Below are 9,671 nucleotides of genomic sequence, written 5' to 3'. Positions count from 1 at the left end.
TACACTCTACAGTTCCCTGATTCTATCTTAGCCCTCCTTGAATCGAGTACGGATCCTCTGCTTTCAGTAGTACGGGCCCATACTACCTTCCACATCTATCCGTACTTTCCTCAAGGATTTCTTCGACTTCACCAAGTCCCTTCTACTACTGCTGCTCTCTTTGCTAATCCCATCCTAGGCTTACCCTAGGGTAACTCTCCGGCCTACCCTCCGCCATCAGCTGCATTAGGAATTCCTGCTACCTTTACCTAACTAGCTCGCGAATACCATTACATATTACTAAGACGAGATAATTCTTCGAATGAGAGGTCCTACCCTATAACGGTTAGACTCAAACAAGAGCTGCATAATAGGGCTAGACCTAGCCTTCTGAAATTATGTAGTCCTCGCAATATGTAACTTAACGTATTCGTTGACTAGTTAGCTAAAAATAACTAGAACTCCTAAAAGCACGAAGCTAGCAGCATTCGAGCATTGAGTAACCATACCAAACATATCCTATTCAGGCCATCACACTATTGACTAATCAGCTCTAACATATAATCCAATAAGCACATATAACAGGCACATAAGACATCTTCCTAGATCCTTTAGCCCTAATCTAGCATGCAGTTCTCATACATATATAGTAGGCATATAAGTCATCCTTCCTAGATCCTTAGCCCTAATCTAGCATGCAGTTCTCATAATCATATCGTAACATAACATGTATGGGTATCTTGGGGAAAACTTACTTGAGATCGGCCGGTCGCGCACATCACACATCTTGTTCTTTTTCAAAGTTCTTTTCTCTTTTCAAACTCCTTTTTATTTTAAATTTTGGAAAAAAAAAATATTTTCTTGTGAAAAATCTTTCAAACCCTCGATTTGAGTCCAGACACCCCCGAAGGTGTGTCTGAATCCCTCAAACCAAGGCTCTGATACCAATTTGTAACGTCCCAAAATTCAAGGCCAAAAATTCCATTTTTGATATAACAATTTAGAAAACATTTATAAGAAAACATAAGTGAATCATATAATTTCATAAACCATAATCTCATGTCTCAAAATCATATCATAAAATAGTAACAACGTCACAGTACATTCCCAAGAAATCTCATAGTACGGAAATACTGCGCGTGTGTGATGTGTCGCTATCGCGCCGACTCCTTCCCCTTCGCTGAAGAGGTACCTCAAACCCTGGACTTGACTTGACTCGCCGAGTTGGTCTACCAACTCGTCGAGTCTCTATCCTTTCAAAATGATACAACCCCCGACTCTACTCGTCGAGTCTAGCAACAACTCGATGGGTCCTTCTTCAACCATAACATTGGGACCATCTTCAATCGACTCGCCGAGTTCCCTTTGAACTGGTTAAGTTCATCTCCCTCATACGAATGTGTTCAGTCTATGACTCGCCGAGTTGTATGAACAACTCGTCGAGTCCATTTTCATGGGTTGGGAGATTGCCTTGGACTCGCCGAGTCTGTTCATGCACTCGCCGAGTCCTATGATTTCCATGTCTTATAATCACTTCCATATTTGTTGAGTCCTTTCTAGACTCAACCAGACTCCTCAAAACAGCAAAGGTCGGGGAACCATCTCCCGACTCGCCGAGTCCCAAGAACAACTCGTCGTGTCCAGTAAGTCCATGTCCATAAACTCGATTTCTGTTGAGCCCATCTCATCCAAAGGGTAGATCTGACCTCTTAAGGTCGATATCACACGTAAAGTCACGAACTTTACGTCCATGCATGGGTCTTTAAGCTCAAAAGGACCAAAAATGAAACCTACAAGATGCATGGGGCTCTCATGGCCATAGAGTTGGCACCTTTATGCCATGAGACCTTCCAAAGTCCAAGATCTAAAGCCATAACTTAACATTACACCCCACAACGCGAAAATGTCTTAGAAATGCCCTAAAGATACCAAACCCAAGCCCTAAAGATGATTAAACACATGGAAAGTCAAGATTGAAGCTTTTTACCTTAAATGAGCTGGAGATGAAACACAATCTCTGGATCTTCTAGCTTCAACTGAAACTCCTAAGCTCCGTCGTTCTTCTCAAGCTTCACAATCACCAAAGAATTCACAAAAATGGATTAAGAGCACTCAAACAAGACTAGGGTTTCAGTTTAAGGTCTTCTGGAAGTGTGAGGGACGATGGAGGATGATATGGGAGGAGATAAGTTGTTTAAATAGGATGCAAACCCTCAAATTTAGGGTTTCACTTAGACAGCTCCTACTCGCCGAGTCGGTCTCCCGACTCGTCGAGTAGGTCACTTAAAATCCGCGCACAAAGCCGAGTTGACTCGACGACTTAGGCCTTCAACTCGTCGAGTCCCAGGGTAAAATACAATAATACTTGGAATTAAATACGTACCAGGAACCGAGTGTTACATCCGTTCACCTTTTACAAGGGCGGATATTGTTGCCTCGTAACCATCAGAAAAATGAAAATCTTTAGTAGCATCATCTTGATGGTTGTGGATGACGGTCGGTAGTAGTTCGAACCCTAAATGAGTAAGAACTAAGTATTCTGATTAGAGGTTCAAAGGACATGTCAAATTTCAGTTTCAACGTCATGGGTTAGAAGAATCGGTGGTTCGAGTATTCAGGGTTATAGGTTCAGGTTTATTGTTGCAAGAAGGAAGGGAAACCAGTTTATCGTTGAAGTGCTCTCGACTATGAATTTTTCTTGTTATGTTTCTCAAGGAAATCTCGAATTTCCTTCTCACGTGAGGAATAATTTAAGAGATAGCTAGATTAGGGGATTAGGGGTGCAGAACAGGTAGTCCAATAGGTTTATGTCTTCAGAAAATCATTAGTTTTCCTTGGAGCTGACTCACTATGGAAAGTAGTTCCCCACGGAAGCCCAATGTATTTTCATGAGAAAGCAGTTGGGCTACTCAGGTTTTGTGTTGGATTTAGAGATCTTGGTTAGCTCCTAGAAAAGATCATTTGTCTATTGTCAAGGACTGGAAATTGTTTATTAGTTTCATAGTAAAGTATGTGCACTTTCAACGAAAACAGTTTGTCAGGTATCGTCATTATGTATGGGTAAGAGGGTGTTTGAGGAGAGCCTTCAAAGTAGATTATAACCATAGGGGTATGTAGTGATGCAGTTGGGAATCGATTATGCAGGAATAATATATATAAGTTTTTTGGATTGTGTTTGTTTGACCCATCATATATCGGTGGATTTTTATGATTATCTTAGACTTCTACAGCTAGATGAGGGTTTTTCGGCATTAGGTAACAGAATATCAGATGTCATTGTGGTGCTTCGTTAATAATTTTTGATGTGAGGCTTTGGGTTTGTGTAAGGTTTAGTTTGGGACGCCGTGTCAACCTGAATGGTAGATTGGGTCGACCCGAACGAGTTTCAATCAAAATTATTATTTGGGTATTATGAAATTTTCCTTCGGGTTGGGAGTCTCAATGAGTAATTGGTTATTGTCGGAGGTCTGATCATATTTTTTATTATTTGGAACCTTGTTTCGGTGGTTTATGAGGGTGATTATGTTAGTGGTTTGATGTTCTGTAGTCATTTTGAACCAGGGATAAAACCAAACAACGCTCCAACTAAGTGTTGCGAGAAAATTTGAGCATTCAACTGGATGAAGTGAGGAATCTGATTGGGAGGTACTTCTTGTCACAATTTGAGTGTTTAAAGCCTGTTGGAAGAGCTATTGGTGGCTAAGTGTCCGACAGGTTTTGAGTCGAGTGTTTGGAAGTATGTTGGTTGGTTTGAAAAGTCATGATTATTTATCAAAATTTCCATCTTGAGTTTCTACACTTGTGGACTCTTGTTTGTGAAGGGTTTTGAGCATTGTAACACTCCTATGGTGTACATGCAACCCTAGAAACCTTGGATCTATGTTTTCTGTATGATACATGCAAATTTGATTTCCAAGGTTTACAACCTAACTAGCATGTTATGGGGTACTTGTAATACAAAACTTTAAGTAGAATAACATACCTTTCTTTTGTGGATGATTGCTTGGAGTTTTAGAGCCTAGCACTAATAGTGTGGATGCCTCAAGTGGTGTCACAAATCACCCAAAACAACTTGGAACTACTTGAGAGAATATGATGCTTGCTAAAATCGGCCCACCCTTGTTTCTCACACACACTAGTGCCAATTCTAGAACCAAGGACCTCTATATATAGTATGGACGATTAGGGTTACACCCTAATACCCATGACTCTTCATTTACCTAGGATCCATGGGTTAAAAGCTCCATGGACAATCCATGGACTTCCATATACTCTTAGCCCATCCTAAATAAATCTTAGCCCAATCCATATATATGTAAGAGTCCATATTTAATTAGCCTCTTTTGATCTTTAAATTAATTCGAAAATCAATTCTTGATCAACACTAATTAAATAATATGATTTCATATTAATATATTATAACTTATAATATATTAATAGATCATGAACATATTATTCTCAAAAGTATATCCATACAAATTGTTAGGTGAAGTGCAACCCAAATGGACCATGCCGGGTCGAGTCAAGTTCTTACCAAATATAGTTACGGACTTAGACACCTTATCCAACAGTCTCCCACTTGGATAAGTCTGATAACTATAGTTGCAAGTTAACTTCAGGAACCAACCAACAATCGTAGCTCTTTAAAACTCTATTGAACTATAAAGTTCCATTTTAGATAAGTGATCATATAATCCTCTGTTCTCAAGATATCAGCCAGACAAATACATGGAACAATGTCATACTTATTGTCCAACAGTTGTTTCTCGATCTCTGATTTGTTTGACATATAACTAAATTGAATACATCAATCAGGTACTGACCGGGCCCGACACATAAGTCAAAACCAAATCATCGCGCGCCCAGATATCGCTTCTATTGCTAAAAGGAACAGATAAACTTCGACTCGTATGCTTGTACTAACTACGAGTTGAATTATGCACAAAAGCACGTTTTATGACATCAAGTTACTGATGCGTTTTCGTACAATCAATGAACAACCAACTCATAGTCAACAACTCACATCTCTATGTTTGAAGATATATATATATATATGATATTACCGTCTCACGATCACTCGAGATAAATTCCATGAAGTGATACAAGTGAGCGTGGGTTTAATCCAATAGTCAGACCTTATGAGTACTCATGAATGTTGTAGCAACCATTTCCATGTCTAATGCGCCTTAGACAAATCATACAAGCCAAATTCATGACAGTCTTAATTCAATACCTACTTCCAACGTATGACCGACTGTGAAGAGTTTTGAATAAAATAATTATTCTGGAAGTCAAAACATGCAAATTGAAATAATAGTAAATGATTAACATAAGATAGTAACACTTTCCTTATAAATAAACAACAACTTTTATTTAATCATCAAATGTCAATTACATTTTACAAGTTTCAGAAATAGCTATCTAATCATTAAAACTAATATCGTCTCTTAGCCCGATGCTCCTCGCATGCTGCAAATGTCTAACCCTAGTCAGTCCCTTGGTGAGGGGATCTGTAGGTTTCTCTTCTGACGATACCCTCTTTTCCATGAGGAGTCCTTCTTTTATATTGTGTATTATGAAGTGATATTTTCTGTCAATGTGTCTGGATCTACCATGATCTCTTGGTTCCTTGGCTAAGGCAACCACACTATTGTTGTCACCGAAAATCTCCATAGGCTCCTGTATAGCTGGTACAACTCCAAGGTCTCCAATGAAGTTCTTCAGCCATATCACCTCCTTTGCCGCTTCACTTGCTGCTATGTACTCTGATTCACAAGTAGAATCAACTATTGTCTCCTGCTTGAAACTTTTCCAAATAATTGCTCCTCCATTTAGGGTAAAGACCCAGCCTGACTGAGAGCGGAAGTTATCCATATCAGTCTGAAAACTAGCATCGCTATACCCTACTACTCTCAAGTCATCACTCCCACCGAGGGTAAGAATCCAGTCCTTAGTCTTCCGTAGGTACTTGAGAATATTCTTTACCGCAGTCCAGTGAGCCTTGCCAGGGTTTCCCTGATATCTACTGACCATGCTCAAAGCAAAGGCCACATCAGGATGAGTACAAGTCATAGCATACATGATCGAGCCAACAGCGGAAGCATATGGTAATCGACTCATCTCAACTGTCTCAGTCTCTGTACTCGGACTCTGAGTTTTACTCAGTCTGGCATTGTGCTGGATCGGTAACTCCCCTTTCTTAGAATTCTCCTTGTTGAACCTCTTCAACACTTTATCCAAGTAGGTACTCTGACTAAGTCCAATTAGTCTTTTACCCATGTCTCTTAGTATCCTTATCCCTAGAATATTGGTAGCTTTTCCTAGGTCCTTCATAGCGAAACACTTCCCAAGACAGGACTTAACCTCCTGCAAGGTTGGGATGTCATTTCCTATGAGTAGTATGTCATCCACATACAACACCAAAAAACTAACTATACTCCCACTAGCCCTAACATATACACAGGACTCATCATCTCTCCTCGAAAAGCCAATCTCTTTGACTTTCTCATCGAAGCAAAGATTCCATCTGCGAGGTGCTTGTTTCAATCCATAGATGGATTTCTCAAGCTTACACACCTTATTAGGGTACTCTGTACTGACAAAATCCTCTGGCTGACTCATGTAAACATCTGCGAGGTGCTTGTTTCAATCCATAGAATGTCCTTTTGGGCATGATTTTCCAAATTTAGGATTTGTTGAGTTGTTATGGTCGGAAGGTTCGAGTACTCACTTTAGCGTGCTATCACTGTGTTCCTAGTCAAAGGGACTGGGGAATGGGTATATCAAGAAGGTTATCGCCAGTCTTAAAGTAAGTTTTCTGAGGTTTCAGACCGACAGATTTTCGGTCTTCTGAAGTTTTTGGGTTGGTTGGTGGTTTTATTTTAGAAATTCCCGATTTTGAGTGGTTTTGCAAGGAGTTTGAGTTAACCGTCGGCGATGAGAAAAATAATGGTTGTAAGATGTGTAAGTTCAGATTGTTCAGTTTAAAATGACGACATTATCTAGGTTTCGAGTGGCCTCGGGAACCCCATTTGATTAATACGTCGAACTATGGGTGATTGGAAAAATCATAAAGGATAGTGCAAGGGTTATCTTTTGTAATTTAGCATTTCAATGACGAAATCCAGTTTAAATGAGGGAGAACTATAACACATGGGTTCCAATTCTGGTGTTAAAGTCCAATGAAAGGTAGAAAAAATGAACGAAGCAGGAGATACAAATGAATTAATCGCAAATATTATATAACACGAAAACAACATGATATGGTGTCATGTTTATGTTTATTAATACAAAAATGGATCGATTAAAACACGATATCCCAAACACAACACGACAAAGATACCATAATACAATTATTAGTTTTTTTTTTAAATTCATACTTGATTATATACAACACGAAAAACATGACAAAAAACAAAAAGCACAACAAACGATACTAAATTATGTCAAATTTTGAACACAAACAGTGCATGAAATGACGTCGTGTTTTTTTACACTAGACACAACCACGACACAAATGTGAATTCAAATTTTAATTTTGTCCTAGTTTCCTTCTGGGTCGTGTATTTTTGTCACGACATGTTTTAGATTGACATCCTACTTTGATCTTAGCTATTTCATTTTAATTATCATTTTCCATACTTTAGCGACTTGGACTTTTATTCAGTTTTAAATCCTTTAGTTAATATATAATAATAGAAATAATATATAGGAAAAATACTTATTTAATTATATATATATATATATATATATATATATATATATATATATATATATATATATATATATATATAGTAGTGGGGTACCCGCGCGATTCAGCGGACGACAAATTCTGGCCGTTTAATAGTTTATTTTTGCCAATTATCTTAGTTTACTGTAAAATCGAAATCACTCGTTCCTTGTGATCAAAGGTTCAAGTCTCGTCTGATTTAGGAATGTTTTACGATTAGATTAAATTTGTTGTTAAGAAAAAAAAAACTCTATCATTAAAACAAACATTAAGACTGCTTGGTATTGACAATGCTCACTGAGGTGTTTTTGGGCATTATAACGCGCAAACATCGTTAGCACCACTACTTTCAATTTTTCTTCTTTTTCTCAAAAATGCCGGTGTGGGCGTTGGCCACACCTACCGGCCTAAGGAAAATTAAAGGGAAAATTGATACATTTGGACAATCCAAGCCCTTTTGAATGATTAATCGGTGAATGTTAATTTAATTTAAAACTTGAACTTTATTATCAAACGTGTTCCTTCTGTCTTTTCCGGCTAATTTGGGCTTTTTAATGAATTTGCCTTTTCCAAAAAAAAAAAACCCCTGTTCGATAACAATATTTGTGTTTCGAGACATATTCCAATATTAAACGTAATTTTGTGTTACATGTTACTTACTTATAAGAGTGTTCATATTTATTTAAATTTTGTTCTTTTATCATTTTATTCTTCTTATACTTTTAGCATAATTGTTTTTAAATTTATTTAAATTTACCGATATATGATAGAAAATATAGTGTTGATTGATTTTTGTGAGGAATATTGAATAGTCAAAAACTAAAAATTGTTACGTCATTTACTTTTAGCATTCCTCTTGTTTGTATTATCGATTTGTAATTGACTTCATTTATTCCTATCCCTTTATCACTTATCTCTACCCTCTAATTATTTTTTCAATCATTGTTTTTACTAATCATTTTACTTTTCTTTACTAATCATTACTAATTAAATTATGATTACATAATTATTATTAATAATTTTTTTTAAGATATTATTTTTATTTCAATTCTAACACAATCTTTTATATTAAGCTTACAAAATATATACATAATAATATATACAACTCATTTGTACGAGCTTACTACAAAATATATTATCGTCAATGTAATATTATTTTACTAAAATATTATTTATTTCATTTATTAAATAGATGATTTAATATCTTAACTCTAAAATCAAATAACATATACATACAGTAACCTAATATATGTTGTTTTACTACTAATTAAAACTATTCGTCCTATACATTTTTTTAATACTTTTATAAAGTTAAAGGGTATATTTTAAAATATCTTCAAAATAGGTGGGCTTTAAATGTAAAATTGTAGAGTATAAAAACTCTTACTTCTATTTCTGCCCTAGCAAAAATGCAGCCGTCCAATGAGAGAGAGCAGATTCCCGTCGTCTTCAAGAGATTTCCGGCGAGGTTTTTTTTTCTTTTTTTTTTTAACTTCTCTTTTTCTCGTTCTTAATCCGTCGGTGATACCAGCGGTTCAATGACTTGCTCCTTCTCTTTTTTTCTCTTTCGATTTTCTCTCTATATCTCACTATCTGATGGTGGTTAATGGTGGCCAGCGGATGTTTCATGCGATTTCCGGTGGTTTTTAGCGGTGGTGGTGATATACCGGAGGTTGTGAAGGTGGTGGTTGGTGGACATAAGAAATTTGTTATTTTTTTATTAATGATAATCACTTTATTTTTACTGATTAGTTTATATAAGATGTAATTATAATATGTTTATTGTTGTATTAATGTTAATAGTTGGTGGTTTGTAAAGTGATTTTTCTTGGATTAACGGAAATACATATTCCAATACTTTGATTTTACTGAAAAAGCTGAAATCTTAAAAGTCAAACACTCCTATTGAGAACATAAAATTTTCGGAACATGCATTGGTTGAAAAAAAGTAAAAGTTGTCAGG

At 36.6% G+C, this 9,671-nt stretch overlaps 1 long non-coding RNA gene across 1 annotated transcript; it reads left to right on the top strand.

Moving 5' to 3' along the window:
• The first annotated feature begins 9,120 nt into the window (after positions 1–9,120).
• Positions 9,121–9,452, top strand: LOC145126138 (uncharacterized). The gene is made up of 2 exons (XR_013716350.1): positions 9,121–9,176; positions 9,326–9,452. It is a non-coding gene; the product is annotated as an uncharacterized LOC145126138 (long non-coding RNA).
• Positions 9,453–9,671: the final 219 nt, after the last annotated feature.

The sequence above is a fragment of the Lactuca virosa genome, chromosome 7 (genome assembly GCF_052849685.1).
Source record: "Lactuca virosa cultivar CGN04683 chromosome 7, Lactuca_virosa_CGN04683_v6, whole genome shotgun sequence".
NCBI lineage: Eukaryota > Viridiplantae > Streptophyta > Magnoliopsida > Asterales > Asteraceae > Lactuca > Lactuca virosa.
Note: the sequence above shows the minus strand (reverse complement) of the source record. Positions and strands in the feature narration are given on the sequence as shown.